Source organism: Lissotriton vulgaris, chromosome 9 (genome assembly GCF_964263255.1).
Source record: "Lissotriton vulgaris chromosome 9, aLisVul1.2, whole genome shotgun sequence".
Classification (NCBI taxonomy): domain Eukaryota; kingdom Metazoa; phylum Chordata; class Amphibia; order Caudata; family Salamandridae; genus Lissotriton; species Lissotriton vulgaris.
In genome coordinates this window covers 947,480,986-947,507,320 of record NC_141697.1, presented here as the reverse complement: position 1 = coordinate 947,507,320, position 26,335 = coordinate 947,480,986, and the positions used below count along the sequence as shown (strand labels likewise).

The window sequence follows — 26,335 nt, the reverse complement described above, 5'->3', positions numbered from 1 at the left end:
ATGGACCCCTGCCCACCGCACATCTACCACAGAGCCGCCGCCGCCATAGCTCCTGAACTCGGCCGGACCATCAACGCCTCCCTCGACTCATGCATCTTCCCCAAATACTGGAAGGAGGCAGAAGTCAAGCCCCTCCTCAAGAAACCCTCACCTGACCCGATGGACCTGAAAAACTACCGGCCCATCTCTCTTCTTCCCTTCGCAGCCAAAGTTACAGAGAGGTTCATCAATGCCCAGCTGACCACCTTCATCGAAGAGAACTCCATCCTCAGCTCCTCCCAGTCCGGATTCCGCAGCAACCACAGCACCGAGACCGCCCTCCTCGCCACCACTGATGATATCCGCATGCTACTCGACCAGGGCCACACTGCGGCCCTCATCCTACTAGACCTCTCTGCAGCCTTTCGCACCGTCTCACACCACACTCTTGCAGCCAGACTCCACGATGCCGGTATACGAGGAACTGCCCTCGACTGGATTTGCTCCTTTCTCTCCGGCAGAACCCAAAGGATCAGACTCCCTCCCTTCCTCTCAGAACCTACTGAGATAAACTGTGGAGTACCCCAAGGATCCTCGCTCAGCTCCACGCTTTGCAACATCTACATGGCCCCCCTCGCCACCCATTGTCATGCAGCATAGTATCTTACACCGATGACACCCAGCTTAACCTCTCTCTCACGAAGAACCCCTAAGACACCAGACTCAGCTTCCAAGAAGGAATGAAAGACGTTGCAGCCAGGATGAGCAACATCTGCCTAAAACTGAACTCAGAGAAGACCTTGTCCTTGGACCCTCCCCCACGGCGTGGGACAGCTCCTGGTGGCCCCCTGCTCTCGGAAACCCACCGACGCAGACGGACCACACCCGGAATCTCGGCATCATCCTAGACTCCTCCCTCATCATGACCACCCAGATCAAAGCTGTACCCTCGACCTGCTTCAACTCCCTCTGCATCCTCCGAAAGACCTTCAAGTGGATTCCCCAGGAATGCAGAAAGACCATCACCCACGCACTCGTAACAAGCAGACGGGACTATGGTAATGCCCTCTACACATGAATCAACTAAACCATGCTACACAAGCTCCAAACCATCCAGAACACCGCAGCCAGACCCGCCCTTGGAACCCCACGACATGAGCACATGACCCCACACCTAGGAGACCTCCACTGGCTCCCCATCGAGAAGAGAGTAATCTTCAAGCTACTCACCCACACCTACAAATCCCATCCACAACATCAGACCCAAATACCTCAACGAAAGAGTCTCCTTCCACGTACCCAAAAAGCACCTCCGCTCCGTAGCCCTCGCCCTAGCAGAGACCCCACGCATCTGCAGAACCAGGGCAGGTGGACGAGCCTTCTCCTACGTCGCAGCACAGACCTGGAACAAGCTTCCAGTCAACATCAGACGCTCCCCCACTCTAACCATCTTCAGGAAGAGCCTCTTCGACTGACCCGGAGCTGCCCCCCCCCGCTGCCCTGCCCCCCCCAGCGCCTTGAGACCCTCACAGTGAGTAGCACGCTTACAAACCCCTGATTGATTGATTGATTGATTGAGAGACATTGTACTACTATTGTGAGGGCAGCACCTCAAACTTGTAATGAAAAGCAATAACTAAGAAGTGTTAGGAACTAAGAGCCTTATGATGGGACTTGAGGCTGCAGTCTATTGTTGTGACCTCCTTCATGAATAAGTCGACTCTCCAGAACACCACGAACAAGATTCTAATGCATATTACAATTCCATTAACCATTAAAGGAACATGCAATCACTACATCTATCCTGATGCAAAGGCTGCATAAAAGCACTCTCAGGCTATCGTTGTGAGTTAGTGTATTTCTCCTGGAGCAATAACTCGGGGTGAATTTCCACAATTCAGAATTACAAGTGTCTCGAAGCCTAGAATTATCGGCCTGAAACTCCAAACTTGGTCATTGTGGACCCGGAGGCTCTGGGCCTGACTTTGGTACAGCACGGGCAGCACCCTAACCTAGTCCCCGCATGACTCATGCAGCAGCCCCCTTCCCCCATCTCCTGGGGAGCAGACAAAGCTCCATCCCCCTCCAGCAGAGAGAGGTCTTACCAGATGCCCCAGTGGCATTGACCGCCTGTTCTACCCAAAGAAGAATCCATACGAGTCCTAAGGTTCAGCCAACTCAGGCAAGATCTAAAAATAACCAACTACTATGGAACCCTCCTAAATTAGTGAAAACCGTGGTATTTGGGCTGTAGATCCTGTCAGCTATTTAGAATCTCAGTCAGTTGGACCTCTGCAGCAACCCTTTGACTCCACACTTCCTCTGAACTAAAAATATAACCTTTCTTCCTCTGTGATTAGGTATGGACTGCTGAGGCAGACAAACCATTGATTGCAATCTGCCAACATGCCTGACCCATTAAAATAGGACAGTACACTAGGAAGGCCTTACGGCTCCATACATATGAGTATGCACACACAAACACACACACGCACACGCACAAAATCTCCGAATATTGAGACAAAGGCTTCTGTACAATAAAAAGCATTCCTATATTCATGGTCAGATATACTTCAAAGTTGTATTCATTCTAAATGTTGCGTCCATTTTGATTCTGGTATTTGGTCCTTCTCCTCTACATCTCTTGCGGCTTGCGTACCCTCCAGTTGTATTAGTGCAGTTGCTTCCATTCCAGCTCCCAGACTTCAGAAGCAGTGGCGGTGCACCACGCTGGGCCCATTGTCATCATATAGTTTGCGGTTGATCCAGAGGTTTTGGAAGGAGTCTAGACAGCTCACTATAGAACCTCCCAGCCAAGCGGCAATTTTGCGGTGTGGAGACGCCATCACGTTGATGGCTGTCTTGGCCTTTTCTGACAGCGACAGCTCCTTTTTGATTCGCTCAAGGAAGCCGCGGAACAGCGACGACCCGCCACAGACCACCACATTTGAGAGAAGTTGGGCCTGGTGCTCAGGGTTACACTTCAGCACGCTGTTCATGGCAAGCACATGGAGGCCCACCTCAGGAACACCTGCAGCCGTTGGGTTGAAGAAGGCCTCAGGACAGCGGAACCTTTCACTGCCAATGGAGATGACCTGCCCATCTGGAAGACTGTAATCCATCAAGTAGTTGTTCTCTTCTCCTTGCATCTCCATCTCAAAGTCACTGGCAATGTAGCAGTATTTCTCTTTGATATCACACACCAGGCCCATCTCATCAGCTCCAAAGGGATTTCCAGATTGAGCCATTAGCTCGGCTAAGTATCCTGTCAAGGCATAGCCTGCCAGGTCAAGTCGGTAGGTGGCATGTGGCAGGACGTACCCATCGTGGATGGGGGCTGTGTAGGAGGTCCCATAGCCAGACTCCACCACCAGGCCAGAGACACGACCATAAGAATACATTGACAGCAGGGACTGGTGTGACACGTACATAGCTGGGACCCCAAAATTCTCAAACAGTAGCTCAGCAGCCTTCTCTCGATTGCTACCTGGGGACATGGGGGCATCGGTGACCAGGACGGCAAGCTCTTCTGGGCAGACACTGAGCTCCGTGTAGAAAATGTGATGCCACAACATTTCCAGAGCATCCCAGTCGGTCACCACGCCATGCGTCATCACGTTCCTGGTCTGAACGTCAGACCGGTTCTTGGGGATGCCGTCGCCAATGTAGTAGAGTGGGCTGTCCTTTTCTCTCATCCTCGGGACACCCACGTTAGTCTTCAGAATGCACCGGGGGTTCTCATCGCCGGAGAAACCAGCTTTGGTAAAACCTGTGCCGGTGTCTATCACAATCGCCGCAAAATCTTTATACTTCTCTGACGGGTCATGATCTGCAAATGCGGTGCCGCGAGAGCTGGGGCTCTTCGAGTTAGAGAAGGTCAAAGGACTCTGAGATACCCGCGAGGATTCCGCTTTGCTCATTGTTATTTGTTAGTTTTTTGCCTCGTTTTCCGAGCCCAGCGCCTACACCTCTGTGCTTACATGGTTGCGGCTGGGAGCTATGTCTGTGAAGCACCGGCGTTGTTCACTTCTGGTCACTATGGCTCGCCGCTTCTTTAGAATCCGTGACGTCACAATCAGAAGAAGAAACCCGTGACGTCACAATCAGAAGAAGAAGCCGTGGCGTCACAATCAGTAGAAGACCACGAGGACGTTCCAGTGGGTGTCGGTGTATCTATATGAGAGTCGGTGCAGCGACGTTTGGGCATGTTTCCCAAATTATTGTCAAGAATCCAAATCGAATTTAGAGAAATTTTTGAATTTTTCACACCAAATCTGAGATGGCGTATCCTCGGTGTAATATTGGGATAAATGATGTTCAACTCCTGAGTGGGATACTCATAATTTAGAACATTTGGATTTTATTTCCCAGAATACATTTGAATGCACGAGTTAATGTACTGGAGAGGATATCAATCGTACTGTTATCATAGAGTAAATGTGAAACCCGAAAGCCATAATGTATTGCATTGAGCTTGATTTTAATGTTTACCAACTGTGGTAGGTCAGAGGAACCTCCGAAAGAGTAAAAAAATATATATTTTTCCTACAACTTAAAAAATATGTCGCATTGCTCGAATTTTCGCATAAATTATGTTGCCTCGCTATACTTCGTCAGCAGTGAGGCCTGGCTGGCAGCACCGAGATTCGAAGTCTGCTTCTATTTGAGGTTGGGAAAGATCAGATTTAACAGGTCAGTGGTGATTTTGTGGAATATGGGTTAGTTTTGTCTTGGCATCTTTGCATCTCTCTGACACGCGGTTCCATGGGTAAATGAAGCGAGCACTGCTGACGTTAACTGAAAGCGACAGTCCAGGCGAGAGGAAGAGAGAGGCACTGATGCCAGGACCTTTCCTATAAACACAGCAATCCGGCGCCATGTCTGCGGTCAATGAAATGCAGTGAGAGTGCGCCTGTCCCCGAAGGTTCTAGCTCAAAAGTCCTTTCCACGAGCTCTCGAACCCAGTGCTTTAAAAAGGAGGGCTCTTTACACTTTGTTTTGCCTAAGAAGCCATTCATAAACCCGTAGAAAGATAGATGGTCTAGCTCGGGGCGTGTCCTGATATTTGTGAACTAGACATGTATGCCTAACAAATTCCCAAACTGACCCAAATTTTACTGAGACTACAAATGAAATAAACAATGCAGAAACACAATTAGTAGACTTGATTCCTTCAAAAAACATTTCATAGGCACATTAAAAAAGCTAAGCAGTATAATGCACTTTAATTATTAGAATTTGGTGATAGTTAATCACGTTTATGCGGAACAACCATCCAGACGTAAACACGTTCCAATATGATTACTTCTTTAGAACTCTTTTCTTACAAACCCCCTACTTTTTTAGGTCTCGCCTGTCGATGCGCATGCGCATCGAGCAAGGCGAGAGTATTGGGACTTATCTACTCTTTATCCACACTGCAAGGAATCGTGGCGATTCCTTGCAGTGCCCGTGACTTTTAAGCTCAATGCGCATGCGCATTGAGCTTAAAAGCGCGTGCACGTCCGTCTTTGTTTACCCGCTCCGCCCCCTCCCCGCCGTCTCGCATTTCCCCTGCCGCATCAAAGGCTTTCACGGCCGGCCGGCCATGCTTTCAGTTTCACGACCGGCCGGCCGTGTCAATTACATTCCAAAGCCCGCTCTCCCTGCTCCGCCCCCTGCTCCGGCCGAGACGTGCAATTTCATGTCAACAACGTAAGTACGGAGAGGCATTTTTTTACTCTATGCTTTAAAAACGCAATTCGTTATTTACTAAGACACCTTTCCCTTGCTAAAATGCCCCTTAATTGTGTGTCTGATGTTAGCTGCGTGCCCAATACACCTACCGTAACATTCAAGCACAACTAAACTTAAAGCCACCATATGAGCCACCGCATAAAATGTGCCCCCTCCCCACCAATAAAGGACTTAGGTGAACAATTTCTCGTGCCCCGTTTCTTTCACTTTGCGGTGTGCAAAAATAACATGAAAGGGTTTAGCGATTTCTTTACAATCCAATTTGATTTTTTGTTGTTGTCCAATTAAACAGCTGCCAGATCTAATCGAAGGCGCTATGTAACTTCCTGGTCCGTCACTCAGAGCGCCACGTCGGACCAGCCCCACACACATTTCCCTAGCTTTAGTGACACTTGGGCACCCACCATCTGGCATGTATTTATCTCCGCTCGCTCACAATGGCGTATTATACATTTTTAAAGTGGGGTTTGTTTTATAAGTCATAACTCCCCTCCCCCATGCTTGTCTCCCCTCCCCCTGTCTGGAAAAGTGTCTCTTGCCTTTGGCAGCAAGCGGATGTTTTTGTATGTGCTGGCAAATTGGCACATCCCATTTCCCCCTCCCATCCCCCAAGCCCCCTCCTCTTCTCTGTGATGGATGCAGCTAATTGCACTCAGCTCCTTCTCAGCAGAGGCTGCGAGCATCTCCCCTCCCCCTCTCCGTGCATTTTTGTGAATGGGGCTCATTATCTATGCAGGTTCCCCTCGCTCCATTCAAGCCTCTCTCCCTCCTCTGCTCCTTTCTACAGACCCCGTGGGGAGGAGGAAGTGCTCTCTTCATGACCACAAACTTTAACGCCCTCGCAATCTCCTACTTTGGCACCATTGGTGGACCGATTTTATATAATTGTCTGTGCGCGTATATGCCTTTTGCACTTTACGAGTCTCCTACTATCATTCTCTTTTTGTATACCGTGGCAGCCCATATCCTGCACTGGGAGCTGCTGGCTTCCCGGTGCTTCTCTCGTTCCCTCCCTGACATGGTAGCTGGGGCAATAATCCCGTAAGCTCCCAAAGCGTCAGTGATAGAGTGTCTGATTTGGGACTAAGAGCAGTGTTTAATTTATTTTAAAAACAAAGTGTCTATGCCCGAAGCTCTGCTCAGAAGCCCACGGTTGTACGAGTAAATCTCGTCTCGCCTGATATCGAGGCGGATGGTCTTAAATACAGGTCATGACTCATTAATCCACTGCCAGACACCTTACATTCCAACACACCCGGTTCAGATCGAAGACTACTGATTTCAAAGCTACCCCCCAAATACCGATTTGAACCCTCACTCACACTCACTCACTCACCCTCACTCACCCTCACTCACCCTCACTCACCCTCAACCCCTCACCCTCACTCACCCTCACTCACCCTCACTCACCCTCACTCACCCTCACCCTCACTCACCCTCACCCTCACTCACCCTCACTCACCCTCACCCTCACTCACCCTCACCCTCACCCTCACTCACCCTCAACCCCTCACCCTCACTCACCCTCAACCCCTCACTCACCCTCACTCCCTCACCCTCACTCACCCTCACACTCACTCACCCTCAACCCCTCACCCTCACTCACCCTCAACCCCTCACCCTCACTCACCCTCACTCACCCTCAACCCCTCACCCTCAACCCCTCACTCACCCTCACTCACCCTCACCCTCACTCACCCTCACTCACCCTCAACCCCTCACCCTCACTCACCCTCACTCACCCTCACCCACCCTCACTCACCCTCAACCCCTCACCCTCACTCTCACTCACCCTCACTCACCCTCACTCACCCTCACTCACCCTCACTCACTCACCCTCACTCACCCTCACTCACCCTCACTCACCCTCACTCACCCTCACTCACCCTCACTCACCCCCTCACCCTCAACCCCTCACTCACCCTCACTCTCACTCATCCTCACTCACCCTCAACCCCCCACCCTCACCCTCACTCACCCTCAACCCCTCACCCTAACTCACCCTCACCCTCACTCACCCTCAACCCCTCACTCACCCTCACTCACCCTCAACCCCTCAACATCAACCCCTCACTCACCCTCACTCACCCTCACCCTCACTCACCCTCACTCACCCTCACCCTCACTCACCCTCACCCTCACTCACCCTCACCCTCACTCACCCTCACTCACCCTCACCCTCACTCACCCTCACCCTCACTCACCCTCACTCACCCTCACTCACCCTCACCCACTCTCACCCTCACCCACTCTCACCCTCACTCACCCTCACTCTCACTCACCCTCACTCTCACTCACCCTCACTCACCCTCACTCACCCTCACTCACCCTCACTCACCCTCACTCTCACTCACCCTCAACCCCTCAACATCAACCCCTCACCCTCACTCACCCTCACTTACCCTCACTCACCCTCACTCACCCTCACCCTCACTCACCCTCACCCTCACTCACCCTCACCCTCACTCACTCACCCTCACTCACCCTCACCCTCACTCACCCTCACCCTCACTCACCCTCACCCACTCTCACCCTCACTCACCCTCACTCTCACTCACCCTCACTCACCCTCACTCACCCTCACTCTCACTCACCCTCAACCCCTCACTCACCCTCACTCACCCTCACCCACCCTCACCCTCACTCACCCTCACTCACCCTCAACCCCTCACCCTCACACAGTGCAATAGGTCTCGGAGCATTTGAGTTAGAGCTTTTAGAAATGTTTATGGCTTTTTTTTTTATTCTTTAGCATTGGCTACAGGAAACAAAAATGCTAAAGATTTACAAAAAAACCCTTAAACAATTCTAAAAGCACTAACTCTAATGCTGCGAGACCTATTGCATTTCCAATGCTTGTTTAGATGGCCTCTACAGACCCACACTGGATACAGATGTAGTCCATTTACAGGTGGACGTTCAAGAACATGAATTTACACTCGTAAATGGAGGCAATTGTGTTCCGAATTTCAAGACAACACATTGGGTCGCGCAGGCGGTGTGGGAGAGTAGAGTAGTAGTGGAGATAGGGTGACCAACTGGCATAGGTGCAAATTCAGGACGGTGAGTGTAAAAATTCAGGACAAAGGGTCAAAATTCAGGACAAAAATTCACGACAAAAGGTCAAAATTCAGGACAAAACTTCGGGACAGAAGGTACGTTTTACAGATAAGTCAGAGGTGGTCGCGCAATAGTATATATGTAAGTAAATAGACAACCATCTCAGTACAAGTCAAAATAGGTTTATATTAGGTTGAGACAATCGTGCACTTCACGGTTTTTCAGTTTGGCTGCAGCTTGCTGCATTAGACAATTCAAAATTCGCATCTCATTCCAGCAGGTACATTAATCACCAGACAATGGTGAACCAAACCTGAATATAAGTGAAGCTGCTTTTATTGTTGATTGAAAACTACTGGATATATAAGGAACTTTGGAGTACCAGCCCCCTGTAACAAAATAGCCCCCCACCCCTTTCCAGCCTCCCAGGGAAACACCCGATGCCCAGTCCGGCCAGTCCTGCCTTGCTTTCACCCTTCAATGGTGCCCCTCATCTTCACTTAGACTGTCTCTCATGTGTATTTAATTTCTCTTATAGTGTTACTCATCCCAATTATGTAGGGCAGGGTGTCGGAGTGCGTTACATCACACACATTATATAGAGACAATGACTCATATTAACGTGAAAGTCAATGTATAGGAAATGCTACTTAAGATAATGGGCCATTCCTCCGCCGTCCCTACAGTCTGGAACAGGGTAGCAGAAAGCACCCGCCTCACGTGTCCGTCGTGGCTAATCACAACTCTGCAATGCAGCGTTATGATTGGTCTGAGTGCTGTGGTTTGGCACTCAGCCAGCGACTGGGGCCCTGGGCATGTTCTCCACCCAGGCTGTAATGCAGCCTGCATGGAGAACATGCAAAGTGTGCATGAATGTTTGGCCAGCCCGAAATGGCCGGCCAAGCCTTCATTCGCACTTGGAGTGGGCCACCCACTCTTCCCCTGCCAACAACAAGTTATTCATATTTTAGATTTCTTTTATTTGCAGTGCTAAAAAGCAGTGAAGTGACGCTCCTCCGCCTTAGCGGAGGAGCCGCCACTGTGTCCTGCTAAACGTAACTCTAGGAATACCTTAATTTTCAAAGCTATCTCACAGCAAAAGTGTAAAAATATGATAATGTCTCTTCAAAATTTAAAAAGTGTATTTCATTCTACACAATTTGGTAAAGTGGGGAAGCTGGGGTTAATCTCAGGATTTCTGGTTTCACATTGTGCAATTCAGCCACTAGGGGCCAGATGTAGGTGAGAAAATACCGGTCGGTAACGACCGATTTCGGCCGTTACCGACCGGTATTTAGGATTTGGCATGTAGGGGCCATCATTTTACAGAATCGGTAAATTTACCGATTCGGTAAATTCACCGACTCTGTAAAATACTGAATCAGTAATTTTACCGATTCGGTAAATCCACATGTAGGTGACACTCCTAAGAGTGTCACAGGCCCTTAAGAATCGGTATTTTACCACCCAATCCAATTGGGTGGTAAAATACTGAATGCAGGTGTGCATGCACATCTGTGCATGCACACCTGTGCTATGTGACACACAGACATGCCCTTAGGGCATGTATGTGTGCCACATGTCACACATGCCTGTATTTGGGGTGCTAGAGGGTGTCAAAGTGACACCCCCTGCACCCTTGCAGGATTCGGTATTTACCGATTCGGTAAATACCAAATCAGTATTGCCCATTGATTCCTATGGGCTTCAAGGCCCATAGGAATCAATGGGCAATACCGATTTGGTATTTACCGAATCGGTAAATACCGAATCCTACCGATTCGGTAATTCTTAAATTCGAATTACCTACATCTCCCCCCTTCATATTTACCGACTCTTAAATACCGAATTGGTAAAATTCGGTATTTAAGAGTCGGTAAATATGAATTACCTACATCTGGCCCTAGATGTATATGATTTGCTTCCCCTATACTCTCCTTACCGCATCCCACCCCCCAAATTGCCACGCTGCTGACTTCGATGTGTCCCTTGTCACATTGCAGAGCAAACTTTGTGGCCCTTGAGAAAACGTTTGCGAGAACCCAAGCTTTAGATTTCACTTTGGCTCTCAGCTGGCTTGTGAAATGAAGCAGAAAATCTAATCAACGGTGTGTGGGAACAAAAAAGATGTGTCTGCTCACAGCGAGACCAAGCCAGGACGCTTAACTATACCAAACAGTGCTTAATTTGAGCCAGTGGTTTCCATTTTTCGGCACCGGCGCTTAATTGTGAGCACTGCACATATGACAGTCTGCCACATGGTGGTGCTGCTCATCTAATTTAGAGATGAGCAGAACATCGGTTGTTTATGAATACAACTAGCAGCCCGTCCCGACGTTGTCCGGGTATGAATTGCTGCCGGCCAGTAGTATATTGTTTTGTAGGATTTCGTTTTGATAGCATTTCTTATCTGTGACAGGCCTGTGAAACGCTCTGATTCACAGTGCACTGCTGATGCACTTAAGAGTGCGTGTTCAGTAGTGTGTGAACTCGAGTTTCCCTACTTTATTTTTCCTTGCAATATTATATAGCGCGAACTTGACAACATGGCATGAGCACAATTTACATTACAGTTGAACACATTCATTTGTGGTAGGCACGGGGAGACAAAGCGATTTGCCTGGAATCACAGGATGTTGAGCTGATGCCGAGATTTGAAAGTAGCTCCCCAGCTCTAAAGTTCGCAATTCTAGAACTTGTGGCGGGAGGTGTGTCTAAAAGTGTATGTCGGTGCTGGCCATCACTGAGAGAGACCTGTGCATTTTTCAAATCGGTGGTGAAAACATATGAGTATGTTGCTGGAGATGTGGGCCGCCGTGCCACCAATGTACTTACCGGGGGAGGGTAAACACCCATTATTCCGCAATTTTTTTTCCGCACACCATCACTCCGCATACTTTCATTACGAAAGTACCATGACTCCGCAATGCCATTATAACGCATGGCATTACATTTTATATGCTTTTACCACGCATACATTTACAACGAAATTCGTTGAAAATGCATGAATGGTAAAAGCATGTTTTTTATTAATGTTTGGATAAGGTAAGTATGGATATAGGGGTATATATGTTGGGGTACTGAGGTATATGTTTTGGGGTGTTTGGGTATTTTAAGGGTTCAGATATAGTTTTGGGTTATGGGGTACAGGGGTAGTTTTAGGGTTTAGGGATAGGTATGGGTTTTGGGGTACAGGGGTATTTTTAGGGTTCAGGGCTAGGTTTGTGTTTTGGGGTATAGGGGTATTGTTAGGGTTCATGGGTAGGTTTGGGTTTTGGGGTACAGGGGTATTTTAAGGGTTCAGGGTTAGGTTTGGGTTTTGGGGTACAGGGGTATTTTTAGGGTTCAGGGCTACGTTTGGGTTTTGGGGTACAGGGGAATTTTAGGGTTCAGGGGTAGGTTGGGGTTTTGGGGTACAGGGGTATTTTTAGGGTTCAGGGCTAGGTTTGGGTTTTGGGGTACTGGGTTATTTTTAGGGTTCAGGGGTAGGTTTGGGTTTTGGGGTGCAGGGGTATTTTAAGGGTTCAGGGCTAGGTTTGGGTTTTGGGGTATAGGGGTATTTTAGGGTTCAGGGGTAGGTTTGGGTTTTGGGGTACAGGGGTATTTTAGGGTTCAGGGGTAGGTTTGGGTTTTGGGGTACAGGGGTATTTTTAGGGTTCAGGGCTAGGTTTGGGTTTTGGGGTACAGGGGTATTTTTAGGGTTCAGGGATAGGTTTGGGTTTTGGGGTACAGGGGTATTCTAGGGTTCAAGGGTAGGTTTGGGTTTTGGGGTATTTTTAGGGTTCAGGGCTAGGTTTGGGTTCTGGGGTACAGGGGTAATTTTAGCGTTTAGGGGTAGGTTTGGGTTTTGAGGTACAGGGGTATTTAAACGGTTCAGGGCTAGGTTTGGGTTTTGGGGTACAGGGGCATTTTTAGAGTTTAGGGATAGGTTTGGGTTTTGGGGTACAGTGTATACTTATAGGGTTAAGATGGGTTAGTGTTTAAGGGTGTTGGGGTATTTTAAGGAGTAAGGGTGGGTTATGATTATGGGGTGCACGGGTATTTAAAGGGAGCAGGATGGACACTCGGAGCTGGAATGTACAGAACCTGGGAAGAAAAACCAATGAAATATTGGGCACAACGCTCGCTTTATTTTTTCTGTAATCCCGCACACGCCCACGCCCACAGCACACAATATGAGACATGGCATGAAGGGCAGAACGTACCATACGCCCCCAGCGTTTGTCATGCCCCCAGCACACGCCCACAGCACAACGCAGACACGCCCACAAGGGACTGCTTTGCTGGCACGGTTCTTTAAATGTATATGTGGGCGTCTGCATAGCCTATGTCCTTCTGCTGCAACTGCCCTTTCCAACGCTGTATTGGGTGTTGTGATTGGTGCTGTGGTTCCTGAGATTACCCGCCTCAAAGGTTTGGGCTCTCTCTTTATTATATTAGTATAGATATACATTAAAATAAATAACACCTGGCTCCTCAGCCATTCCTTTAGCTTTAGGGGCCTGCAATAATAAGAACTGTAGCACTGGCAGGCGAGAGAGATGATTAGTTGATGTTTGGTAGAGTCACTGGCAGCGATGTCAGGGGCAATGGGTGGTGTAAGCTGCACTGGCCTCCTGGTCAGACCCGTTGCACTTATTATTTTACAAATTAAGCACTGATCCCCAAAAAATCGACAAATGGTTCAAATAGATAATCTTCAGGTCACTGACTTCCGCAAGGGCTCTATTTTTGTTTTGTATTTATGTCTTGAAGAGAAAATGGGAGCAGTGCACCCTTATGTGCCCAGATGCGGAAAGACTGCCAGTCTAGGAGGCAGTTAGGGCAGCTCCAGAATCACACCAGTGTGTAAGATATTTACAGTGAACATCCTAATTACACACACATCAAGATAAATGGCCTGCTTTCACACACCCCTCCTCTAGAATGTTTTTTTGCAGAGGTCATTACAAGGGCTCCGCGGGACTTGTCTCATTACAATTGATTTATGACTTTGCAGGTTCCGAGTTACACCAAGACCCGCACCACTTAAAGCACTGCTTGAACCCAGTCTAGGGTCTTTGTCTCCCACCAGCTAACATAGAGTGTGCAGTAGCTGTGCCCCTGAAGTTCTAATTCAAGTAAGAACAAATGCCTTGTTCCTCTTCTTATTTTAGGATCTGCAACAATAGTTCATTCTGGAAAGCCCTAAAGCCCCATGCAGGCTTTCCTCTTTAACAGTTAAACCTAAAATTAATTTAGATGGCCTTGAGTTTAATCTCGAGGTAACCTTGTTTGTCTTGAGCTGCACACAATGTGCCTTTCTGAGTGCACAAAAGTTAATTTTATTTTCCCTGAGTTGCATCCAGGGTTACCCCCGAGCACAGGAGGCCTATCCAAAAATACATGCCAATAAAGATCGAGATTCACACAAGAGACAGTCCAATGCAAACTTTGTAATTTCCTTGGTATATGCCCTTGCCTCTGAAATAGATTCCCTTCATTATGGAAGAAATAATAGTATAGGGTTAGCATATTTGTGATATTTCAACTGTTTTTCTTTTTGCTTCACATAGAATAAATTTTTTATGTGAAGATTTCCACCCATGAAAAATGTGGCTCTGCTGTGCATGCATTCTCTAATACTCAACTTTGAGATTACGCCTGTTTTCTATAGGTGTTTTTTTTGAAGTGCAATAAAGTGTAATAAGACATTGTAAATGCTTGTGAAAATTCACAAGGTAATGACTCTGTGGTTGTTAATCTCTTCTACCTGACGACTCATGTCACACCGTGGCATCATACTGCATACTGGACTCCTCGCTCACAATGAACCACCAAAATGTTCAAAACGCCGCAGCCAGACTGGTCGTCAACACCCCCCAGCTGCAGCCACATGATGAACACCTTTGTGAACTTCCTTGCTCCCAGTCGACAAAAGAATCATCTTCAAGCCCCTCACTCACGCCTACAAAGCCCTCCACATTGCTGGACCAGCATATCTGAACCACCGCCTCGCATTTCACATTCCAGCCAGATACCTCTGTTCTGCCCTGCTGGCCCTTGACTCTGCCCCTCAGATCCACAAGACAAGAATTGGAAGATCCTTCTACCTCTCCACCAAGACCTGAAACACCCTGCCCCTCCACTTCAGGCAATCCCCGTTGCTGACCCAATTCAGGAAGGATCTCAAGACTTGGGGAAGGAAGTGACCCAACTAGGACCACCGGGTCACTCTCGACCTCCTTTAGCTTTCCAAGAATGAAGAGTCGATGGCGCAGTAGAGAATACAAGCAAACTAGTTTATTCACAAAGTACACTGCAGTGGAGTCCAATCTGACCAGCCTCCTATGATGGCCGACGAGGGACTTACTCTAACAAGCATAAAGTTACATTATGTATGTTGCGGAGCCCACAAAGACCCCTCTACTATGGAACAATTATGGTAGCTGTCGTATTGCAATGGGGCTACAGAGCATAAGTTTTGATTTCACAGCCTGGAACAAGTTATGTACTATCCAAGGTCGTCGGGCCTATCCTCCCCTTTAGAAAGGTGGGAGAGGGCCTCTAAGTAACAGAAAAGGCATGCGTTAATGAGCAAGTTTCAACAATGCAGAAACGAAACTTACCAAGGACCATTTCTCGTAAATGAGCTAGTAACAGTTTCGATTATAATACAAAATGGCGTCTTCGAGAACTAAAATGGTGGCACAGATGTCAACCTAACTAACACAACTTCTGCATCTACTAGTTGCGTCTATACACAGTGTGCAAATATAATGTATTAGCTATATAAATGCTAACATAATATCGGGTAAAATACGAGTAATATGACAATGTTACGTTTCAATTCTATCACTGGTTTTTCGACTGAACCCAGATGGATCAGCAGCCTCCCCCTAAGTGCCTTGAGACCATCACAGAGGAGTAGCTGAGCTATACAAACCCGTTTGATTGATTGATACTTCCAAGGAAACACCCAAAACTTCTACAGTAGCTTTCACAAATACAGAAATATCCGCATAAGCGGTCGGTGCTGGACGTGTGAGTAACATCTGTCAGCACAAAACTTTGTCATCCAACCTTTGTGAATCAGGATCAGAGTAGTTAATTGTTTCCACTTTTTATCAATGAGGCCTTGGTCTTATTTCTTCAAGGGTACCTTTCAGGCAAGACCTTTTTCAGGAAGTCCATAATGTTGGTTCTGTCTCTTATTCTTCTCCCCAGTAAGTCCATAAACCATATTCCCTTGTCATGACTGCAACACGCTTATAGTAGAGATCCACTTCAGGTTCTTTTCTTCCCTAATATAGCTATGTTTGGAGTGAGAATAATAAACATGACAACCCTGCCACCCATCCAAGTCCAATACTATCCACAATAGTACTTAGTTTGAGGTGGAAGAGAACATTTGCCCTGCCTCCTCAGGGGCGTCGTCAACCACCCACTTTAGAAGCTACAGCGGGGGTGGAGTTCTGAATGAACCTCTTATGTCTGCAAACTCGACAGACAAAAACTCATCAATAACGAGAAAGGGTTGATTAATTGAAAGGACGGATGGATAGGTACATGTGTTAAAGGGTGGGTGTGTGACGCAAAGGGTGTATGTGTTTATGGATGGCTGGATAGATGTAAGGGTGGATGAATGAAAGAATGGATGGATTAGTGAAAGGGGGTGTAAGAATGGATTGCTGGATAACTGAAAGAATACATGGATGAATGGAAGGGAGGGTGGATTTGATGGATCAAAGGGTAAATGGATGACTGAGTGAAAGGGTGGATGGATGATGAGTGAAAGGGTGGCTGGATGGACAAAATAAAAGGGTGGGTAGATGAATGAGAAAAAGGATAGATTGATGGATGAGTGAAAGGGATGAGCTGGGGTGTCATGAACCCTCAACTAAAGCAGCTAAAGTAGGGTGAAGTTCTTGATGGGTCTCATCTGTCTGTAACTTGGCAGACAAAGGTGAATGAGTGTGTAAAAGGATGCACAGTTGTATGTGTGAGTGAACGTGTTTATGGATGTGTGACTGAAAGGATGGATAAGTGAAAGGGATGGTGGATAGATGAAAGGATGGATGAGTAAAAGAATGGCTAAAACATAAAAATGCCTCCTGTGCACTGGTGATCTCATGATGCCTTTTTGGCGCCCCCACAGAAAGATATCAGTCCAACCATACCCACTGAAAGAGTCCCACAGTATGTTGGCCCCAAAGGTGAACATAAAAAGACAAAATTATGGTCCTTGAGAAAAAATATCAAAAAGCAGCACATTCGAGTCAAGGAAGTAGCTAGGAAAATAAAATACCCCCATTTGAACCAAAACTCTTTTGGCACCAAGCAAATGAAGCAAGTCATTACAACCCCCCCACCCCCAGACAAGCTCTCTTGTCTCTTCCATCCAAGCGTCTATCTATTCATCCTTTCATTATTCCATCCACTTACTTATTTCATACATACTTTGGAGTTGCAATAGTTTGTTTTATTTTCCCAAAGTCATACTGTGATAAAATGTTATTGATTTACCTGCATTTTAATAATAATATAAGGCATGATATATTTAAATAAGTTCTATGTACAAATTATATATTTAAATTATAATGTTTTTTATTTTTTATTTTGTGTTGCTTAAATAATACAATTATAAATGTCTGAACATTATTTTACAAATAGCCATAAGTTTTACCATTGCATTACTAACATTTTCTTCACATTTTTATAATACATATAAGACATAGTTTAATTGTTTTGAGGTTTGTTACATATTAATGCATACTATAAATACATTTTCTATTATTTATGAGCATTTGTAATGTATGGTTTCATTAACATGTATAACAGTTTTCAAAAAAATTTTAAAAAAAATTCTACATTTTTTAAACATAATATCCAATGGGCATTTATATGTATTATATTTCTTTAAATTTAAAGTAAGTCTTTTTTGTCTGCCCTATGTTTCTTTACTGTTGATTATATTTTGCAGTGTGTCTTCATAGTTGAACAACGTTCCCCTGCGTCGCAATTCCTCGTTGTGGTTCTCCAGTCCAGGTAAAAACCTTTTCTCACGTATCTATCAAGTAGTTAGGTGTCTGGGAGGGTAGTTTCTTAGGTTATGAAATAATATAGGTTAGTATAGTTGTACGATTTGAGTTAGGTAGCATAGGGTTGGTTGCAGGCCTAATTGTGTAGTGTTTGATATATATGTGCAGTTAGGTGTGTATGTTATATTTTATACTACTGTAATAGTTTTTAGTTGTGTTTTATGGTTTTGTATGAGTTTCTTCTGCTTCAAGGCTGAGTTTCTGTGTTTTCGTTTTTGCAGGATTTATTATCTCTGAGGGAACCTTATTTTTGGAAGGTGGCCATGTATAATTTTGTTTCAAGGAAAATCAGTTGGGATTTTTTTTCTACTAACTTTTGATTTGAATTTTCCTTGGGTTTTTTGCAGGTGTCCTGGAGCATTCATTCTAACTTTTAATATATTTTGGGTGTTCCACATTGTCAATGGATTTGGTGTAATCTCACTGGTTGAATATTTCTATTCTTCCTAATATATTTTTGAAATTTTTGGTTAAATCTAAATTATTTAAGTTTTTTTGGTGGATTCATAGATTGACTTTGAATATTATTCTATATAGAAGACTTCTTCTTCAAAATTGTAAGTATGAATTGATTTTTATTAATGTTTAATTGTTGGATGTGATTAATATTTTGTAATGGGTTTTTATATTTTGTGTTTGTATTAAAACGTGTCATATTATAATGCTATTGATATGTGTGTTTTATATTTGAGTGTTTTTCTTTTTTATGTCAATGTATTTTTTGAGTAATAATAATACTTTTTGTCCATTTTTATCATTCTAAATGTTTTTAAAATGCTTATTTTTGCTTTTAGAGTACTAAAAATAAATTTACATTTTTGTTATTTATAAAATTGTTTTAGGGGCTAGATTTGAGATATTGGTCTAATGTTAATTATTGTTTTTAAGGCATGTTGATTCTGATGTTCTTTTAGAGTAGTATTTTGACTGTTGTTTTGAGGTAAGGCAGCCCTTGGCTTTTAGAAAATATAAACATTTTGCTGCTACTATATTGCGCATTCATTTAATCTGTTTGTGTAACTATGATATGCTTTGAGTTAGGAATTGTTCTATTTGTAGCTCTTGATAGCTTTTTCTTTTTTAGGTTTCGGCTACCATCGCACTGCGTAAGCAGTGGGCGGAGCCGAAATCTTATGTTTGTAGTATGGGGGCCTGAACCTGCCCCTCTTCTCCATTGGCTGGCCTCGTAAATGCTGGCCAGCCATTGGAGAAGAGGAGCGTCACTCAGTTCAGGGCCCGCCTTGACCCGATTCGGGGGCGTTTCTGGGTCTTTTTTTAAGTACCGCCCTCTCCTCTTCCCATTGGCTGGAATTTTACCTTCCAGCCAATGGGAAGGGGAGAGCACGCTCCTGAATCCCTACAGGACGCTGTGCATTCCGAGCAGCGTCTACCGAGGCCATGCCATGAGGTAAGCCTCTGCCCCCCTGTTTGTGCCGTTGTTTCTTGTTTCCCCTTTTTTGTGGAGGAAAAAGGAAGTGGCAGTGCTCGGTCGTGAACTGCAGCAAGACTCGGAGACCGCAGCCCGTGCGCCTCGAGCGTCCGCCGGAGAGGTACGAGCTCGCGAGGCTTCCAAAACCGAGGCCCCCTTGACGCTGTTCGACCTGATCCCCTCATATTCTCGTGTCACCCCCGGAAATAGTACTCTCTCGGGTTCACCGACCATTATTTGTTTATTCCACTCTCTGAACTGTGGAGCTCTCGGGGTGAATGCTCCTGCGCGAGGTTCCGTCTCATTAAATGACTTTGCGGGTTCATGTGCCTGCCGCAGATATCTGTGTAGCCCTTGCCTTGTATTCCGGTGCAAACGGATTGGCTCAGAGGCGTTATTATACCTTTGTTGCTGCGAGCACTATTTTACCAGGAGCCTACAACTTCCAGTCCTGGTGAGGTAGCTCAGGTGGCTAACGCGAGTTACGCACTGATCTGTGTGAACTGGAGGTAGGTTATAGTATCGTTTGGATAGATATCTCATATGATTAGTTTGTCCTCTGTCGATATTTGGATTACTTTCACGGGTCTGTCGATTTTGCAGCTGGGGATCTGGGTTCTAATCTCGTTGTCAGCTCAACAGCCTGTGAAATTGGAAAATCACTTTATCGTCCGGTGCCTACCCCCTCCCCCAAATGAATGTGTCCTTCTGTAACGTACCGGTGCTCATGTAAGGCGCTCCAAAACCTTCGGCTCGAGTTCACGCTACTTAAAACTCCCCAAAAACAGAGATCGCTTTGGAGGGTTAGCTGGTCCGTAGCAACTAATTGTGGGGGACCCGCCTGGTAGTCTTGGTATTCCCATCATCAAAATTCAAGTGGTTTCTGCTACTACTACATCATTTTTGTGGTTCGGTTGTTGCGATAGTAAAATGGGTGCACGTCTTTACTTGTAATTTGCTCCTCATGTATCAGTACTGTTCCTATAGTGAAGCGCTCTGACACCTTCGGGTAAAGTCCGCGCTATATAAAAACTCATAAAATAAATAAATAAAAAAGTCAAACACGAAAGAGGTGGTAGATTAGTGTTCCTTTGTCTGCCTTTAACTTTCTGGTCCCCTCCCCCAGGCTCCCCTGCACCCCGCCTTCCTTGCTATCCAGCACCTGGTTGGAATTATATGGTGGTGTGATAGCTGAACCAGCCAGAGGCCCAACGTTGGGGAATTGGCTCAGCTTTCTTATTTCCACGATTTTCTTTTTCACGAAGAGTCACTAAGTCAGCAACGTTCCATCTTTTTTTATTATTTGAAGATCACAAATTATTTTTATGAATATTAGACGCGAGGTTGTGTCGATAAAAGGAGCCCAGCGCATTTGGTGGCTTTGTAGAATGTAAAATCGACAAGCTCGGCTAGTTGGCTAAAGAAATAGGTCTCGTACTTTGTTAAAGTTATTGAGGGGTGAAGTTATAAACATGGAGCGGTCTAACAGCGTGCGTCACTAAGATAATACAATTTTTCTCAATAGAGCAGCCCCAAGCAGCAGAAAAAGAACAGAGTTAGGGAGGGCAGTGCTAGGATTGGAATAAACGCCACTTGGCACCCCAGGGGTGTGATTTTTTTTTTTTAAATTCCTTCGTGTAATGCTTCTGAAATGGACACCACTTGTCCCAATTGGTGCCATGCAGTGATGTGACAAATTATGGGAGCCTCTCTGATTATGCTGATATTATATAAACGTTTGGATTGTCGCAGGTCTCAGATTTTCACACATTATTGCAACTCTACATACTGTAGCTAAAAGAAGGTGTGAAAGCGTAGTAGTGGTGTTCGAATGACCTTTGAGTTTGTGCACACCCACTAACTTATATGTTGAACAGTATTCACCGTGTCCTCTCCACTCTCTTCACACACTAAAACAAGCATTTACAATGCAACAGTTTCGCCTTTGGAAAAGTTAGAGCTATTGGCAATGTAAATGACAATGCCATTTATTTATCTGTTTTCAAAACCAACACATAAATACAAATTTTGTCATTTACAAAGCCAATAGCTCAAACTTTTCCAAAGGCGAAACCGTTGCATTGTAAATGCTTGTTTTAATAGTTCAAGGAATTGGTAGAATACAAGGAATATTCTTCCAAGTGTTCTGTGTTGTTGGTTTTTGCATTCACTGTAAATAGATTTTTTTGTTTTTCTCATAACCTTAATACAGTTTGGGGAGCACCTGACACTACTTGCCAGCACTGAGGTACCAAGGCACTAAATACTTTATTTGCATGGGACACTTTGTTCGGACCGGCGGGTTCAACGGGACCGCAACTCCCAGCAGGCTGAGCGCCGGGAGGTGCCTACACGCATTGGCAGTGCCAGGTGGCACATATAAGCAGCTGTGGGCTCCCACGAGGTGGGAGCGCCTGACACTACTTGCCTGCAATGAGGTACCAAGGCACCAAGCACTTTCTTTGCATTGAAAACTTTGTTCGGACCAGCGGGTCCAACGGAAATGCAACTCCCAGCCTGCTGAGCGCCGGGAGGCACCTACATGCTTTGGCAGTGCCGGGTGGCACATATAAGCGGCTGTGGGCTCCCACGAGGTGGGAGCGCCTGACACTACTTGCCTGCAATGAGGTACCAAGGCACCAAGCACTTTATTTGCATGGGACACTTTGTTCGGACAGGCGGGTCCAACGGGACTGCAACTCCCAGAAGGCTGAGTGCCGGGAGGCGCCTACGCGCATTGGCAGTGCCAGGTGGCACATATAAGCGGCTGTGGGCTCCTACGAGGTAGGAGCGCCTGACACTACTTGCCTGCAATGAGGTACCAAGGCACCAAGCACTTTATTTGCATGGGACACTTTGTTCGGACAGGCGGGTCCAACGGGACTGCAACTCCCAGAAGGCTGAGCACCGGGAGGCGCCTACACCCATTGGCAGCACCGGGTTGCGCAAATAAGTGGCTGTGGGCTCCCGCGGGGCAGGAGCGCCTTACACTACTTGCCAGCAACGAGGTACCAAGGCACCAGGCACTTTATTTGCACTGGAAACTTGTTTTGGACCGGTGGGTCCAACGGAACTTTAACTCCCAGCCTGCTGAGTGCCGGGAAGCGCCCACACGGTTTGGCAGCGCCGGATGGCTGATATAAGCGGCTGCAGGCTCCCGCGGGGTGGGAGCACCTGACACTACTTGCCAGCAACGAGGTACCAAGGCACCAAGCATTTTATTTGCACAGGACACTGTCCCCGGACCAGTGGGTCCAACGGGACTGCAACTCCCAGCAGGCTGAGCGCCGGGAGGCACCTTTGTGCAAAGGCAGTGCTGGGTGGTGCATATAAGTGGCTGCGGGCCCCCGCAGCACGGGATGCCTGCATGCGTGCCTGGGCCAAGCCTGGGGAAAGCCCGGGCCAAGGACGGCTCTATCTGCGCCCATCCGTGACTGGACGAGGCTGGGCCAGGTCCCTTGGCTATTTATTCAGGATACAAGGGTCGTTGCTTCACCAAAGGCAGACTGCTGGGACACCTCATTTTAAGGTAAGGAGATGGGGAAGTGCAAAACCGTCATGCCCTCTGCAAAGTGTCACCCTTTAAATACATCAATTACCTGCTTTCTGACAACAGCAATGGGAGCAATGACAAGCGGAATTGAGTCTGTAGAGGAAAGACTGGGGGCAACACAAAGAGCCTTAGATAACGACGTATCAACGGAGATCGACCTGGAGCTTGATCTTGCAGAGGAGCACGCTGGTGGTGGTGGTGATGGTGGTAACCATAAAAGTAAAGATCAAGAAACAGGGACCCCAGCATCTAATGGCCTGAATAAATGCAGGAATGTAGACAACATTAGCACCACCCAACAGGGAGGTGTTCTTGGATACTTTATGCCCTCCGCCATCTAGAAAATCAAATACATGTTGTAAGGCCAAGAAAGACGCACTGCCCTTGATAACACAAAATAAAACTGTGGCTTCTCTCCCAAGGAGAGCACCAAGGGCTCAAGCTTCAGAAACTGTTACAGCCACCGTCATGGGCCAAAAGGATACTGAGTCCACAGGTGATTCTGTACCTTTTACCAATCTCACCAGCTCGTTGGAGGCTATCATTAAGTCAATTCTTGAACCACTTGTAGGGGTGTTGAACAGTATAGATGTGTCCCTAAAAATATTAATCGGTTCTAGTATTTCGAAGATGACCTCTGGCCAGGGCACTGTTTCGAACCCCATCACCAATTCTAATCCTGATACACCCCAGGTAGCATCTCTTCTTTTGGCACGCCCAGCTCAAGATCGTCCCAGTAATACCCCTCAGATCACTCAGACTGTAACACAGCAAGTCGCACTGTCAACAATAGACACCAATATGATAGGTGCTGGCCGGACAGGTGCAACATCTTCGTAAAGGGTGACTGGTAGGCCAAATTCTACTGACAGCCAGCATAATAAACATACAGCGGGCACTCGAAAAGATGCAGAGAGAATACTTCACCTCCCCCATGAAACTACTCCATATGTCATTGTCCTTAAAAATTTTGGTCTCCTGCCAACCAATAAGGAGGAAGACTGGAAGCAACTTAAGAATAAAACAGTACATTGGCTGGCAAAAGCAGTGGATTGGTCAAGAAGTGACGATTTGCACCACAATATAAATAATGTTGAACGTGTTTCATGGGTAGGTTCACAGGCAAAAACTGAAATAGGTGACTGTGTTGTTGTTAACTTCAGGAACAGCTTTCTAGTATGTTGGTTTATTGATAGGCTTTCTTGGAATAATAATGTAAAGGGCCCCATCGAAGCAGCACCATGAGGGTACTTTTACAAACCGTTGACAAATAGAGGACCTGGGCCTGTTCCTTCATCTGCAAAACTGCTGCTTGCATTTGCTATACAAACGTTTAATTATTTCTCTCCTTTAGATTATGTTGACTGACTGAGCTCTCAGGTACTGGGTGTGATACCTGGTGGGCTAGTTGGACCCCAGGGACACTCAGGATTCAAGGGGACTTAATCTCTCAACTCAAAACGCGCCATGGGGCGCGTTTACACACTTGTCACATCAGGCCCCACCCCCTACATGCACCACTGTGCAAATACGCCCGGTGATGTGTTTTAAGTCGGGGGATTAATTCCCTTTCAGTCCTGAGGGTTCCGGGGGCCAACTAGCCCACCAGGTACCTCCAGTAAGCGCCACAGGGCTGTGTTGCAGAGAGGTGGTCTGAGGCCAAGCCCCTTTTTACACCACTCACTCTGCAACGCAGCTCTGTGGCGCTTACTGGGGGTAGCTGGTGGGCTAGTTGGCCCCCAGGGACCCTCAGGATTTACGGGCAATTAATCCCCCAACTTAAAACACGCCAGGGGGTGCATTTGCACAGTGGTGAAGGGAGGGGGCGGGACCTGATGTGACATGTGTGTACTTATCCAATCACTCTGCCAAAACCCAAGCACTTATCAATTCACCATGCACTCTCCTTGCAGCACTCTAATCATCCTGTCTCTCCCCATGCACTCATGTAATGACCCATGCACTAACTCATCCACTGCTACAATACCCTGAGCACTACCCATGCCGTCTAGCCATTGCCCTGTCACTACCCATGCACTCCTCCAATCACCCAGCGAGCACTATGTACTTATCCAATCAGTCCACCTACACAGTACTGATTCACTCCTGCAATTACCCAGATAGTACCCATGCACTCCAGCAATCCCCCTGTCACTACCCATGCACTCCTCCCATCACCCATTCATCACAATGTACTTATCCAATCACTCTATCAAAATCCAAGCACTTCTAAATTCACCATGCTCTCTCCTTGCAGTACTCTAATCATCTAGTCAGTACCCGATTACTCATGCAATGACCCAGGCACTAACACATGCACTGCTACAATCCCCTGTGCACTATCCATACAGACCTCTAACCACCTACACACTACTGATTCACTCATACAATTACCCAGGTAGTACCCATGCATTCCAGCAATCCTTCTGTGACTCCGCATGCACTGGTCCAATCACCCATCCAGCATCATGTACTTATCCAATCACTCCGCCAAATCCCAAGCAGTTATAAAATTACCATGCACTATCCTTGCAGCACTCTAATCATCCAGTCACTACTCATGTACTCATGCAAGTACCCAGGCACTAACACATGCACTGCTACAATCCCCTGAGCACTACTCATGCAGTCCAGTCATCTCCTTGTCACTGCTCATGCACTCCTCCATTCACCCAGCCAGCACCATGTACTTATCCAATCACTCCGCCATAACCCAAGCATTTACTCATTCACCATGCACTCTCCTTGCAGTACTCTAATCATTCAGTCAGTACGCATGTACTCATGTAATGACCCAGGTACTAACACATGCACTGCTACAATCCCCTGAGCACTGCCCATGCAGTCAGCAATCTTCCTGTCACTGCCTATGCACTCCTCCAATCACCCAGTCAGCACCATGTAATTATCAAACCCCTCTGCTAAAATCCAAGCACTTATAAATTCACTATACACTCTCCTTGCAGCACTTTAATCCTCCTGCCACTACCCATGCACTTATGCAATGACCCAGGCACTAACTCATGCACTGATACAATCCCCTGAGCTCTATCCATGCAGTCCAGCCATCGCCCTGTCACTACTCATGCACTCCTCTAATCACCTAGTCAGCACCATGTACTTATCCAATCACTCCGCCAAAACCCAAGCACTCATAAATTCATCATGCACTCGCCTTGCAGTACTCTAATCATCCAGTCAGTACCCATGTACTCAGGCAATGGGCCAGGCACTAACACTTGCACTGCTACAATCCCCTGAGCACTTCCCATGCAGACCTCTAACCACCTACACACCACTGAGTCACTCCTCCAATTACCCAGGTAGTACCCATGCACTCCAGAAATCCCTCTGTCACTACCCATGCACTCCTCCAATCTCCCATCCTGCATCATCTAATTAGCCAATCACTCCGCCAAAACCCAAGCATTTATAACATCACAATGCACTGTCCTTGCAGCACTCAAATCATCCAGTCACTACCCATGTACTCATGCA

General features: G+C 46.6%; 1 pseudogene; it reads right to left on the bottom strand.

Annotated features, from left to right (window-relative positions):
- Positions 1-2,684: 2,684 nt before the first annotated feature.
- LOC147692594 (actin, cytoskeletal 1A pseudogene) lies at positions 2,685-3,899 on the bottom strand (annotated as a pseudogene).
- Positions 3,900-26,335: the final 22,436 nt, after the last annotated feature.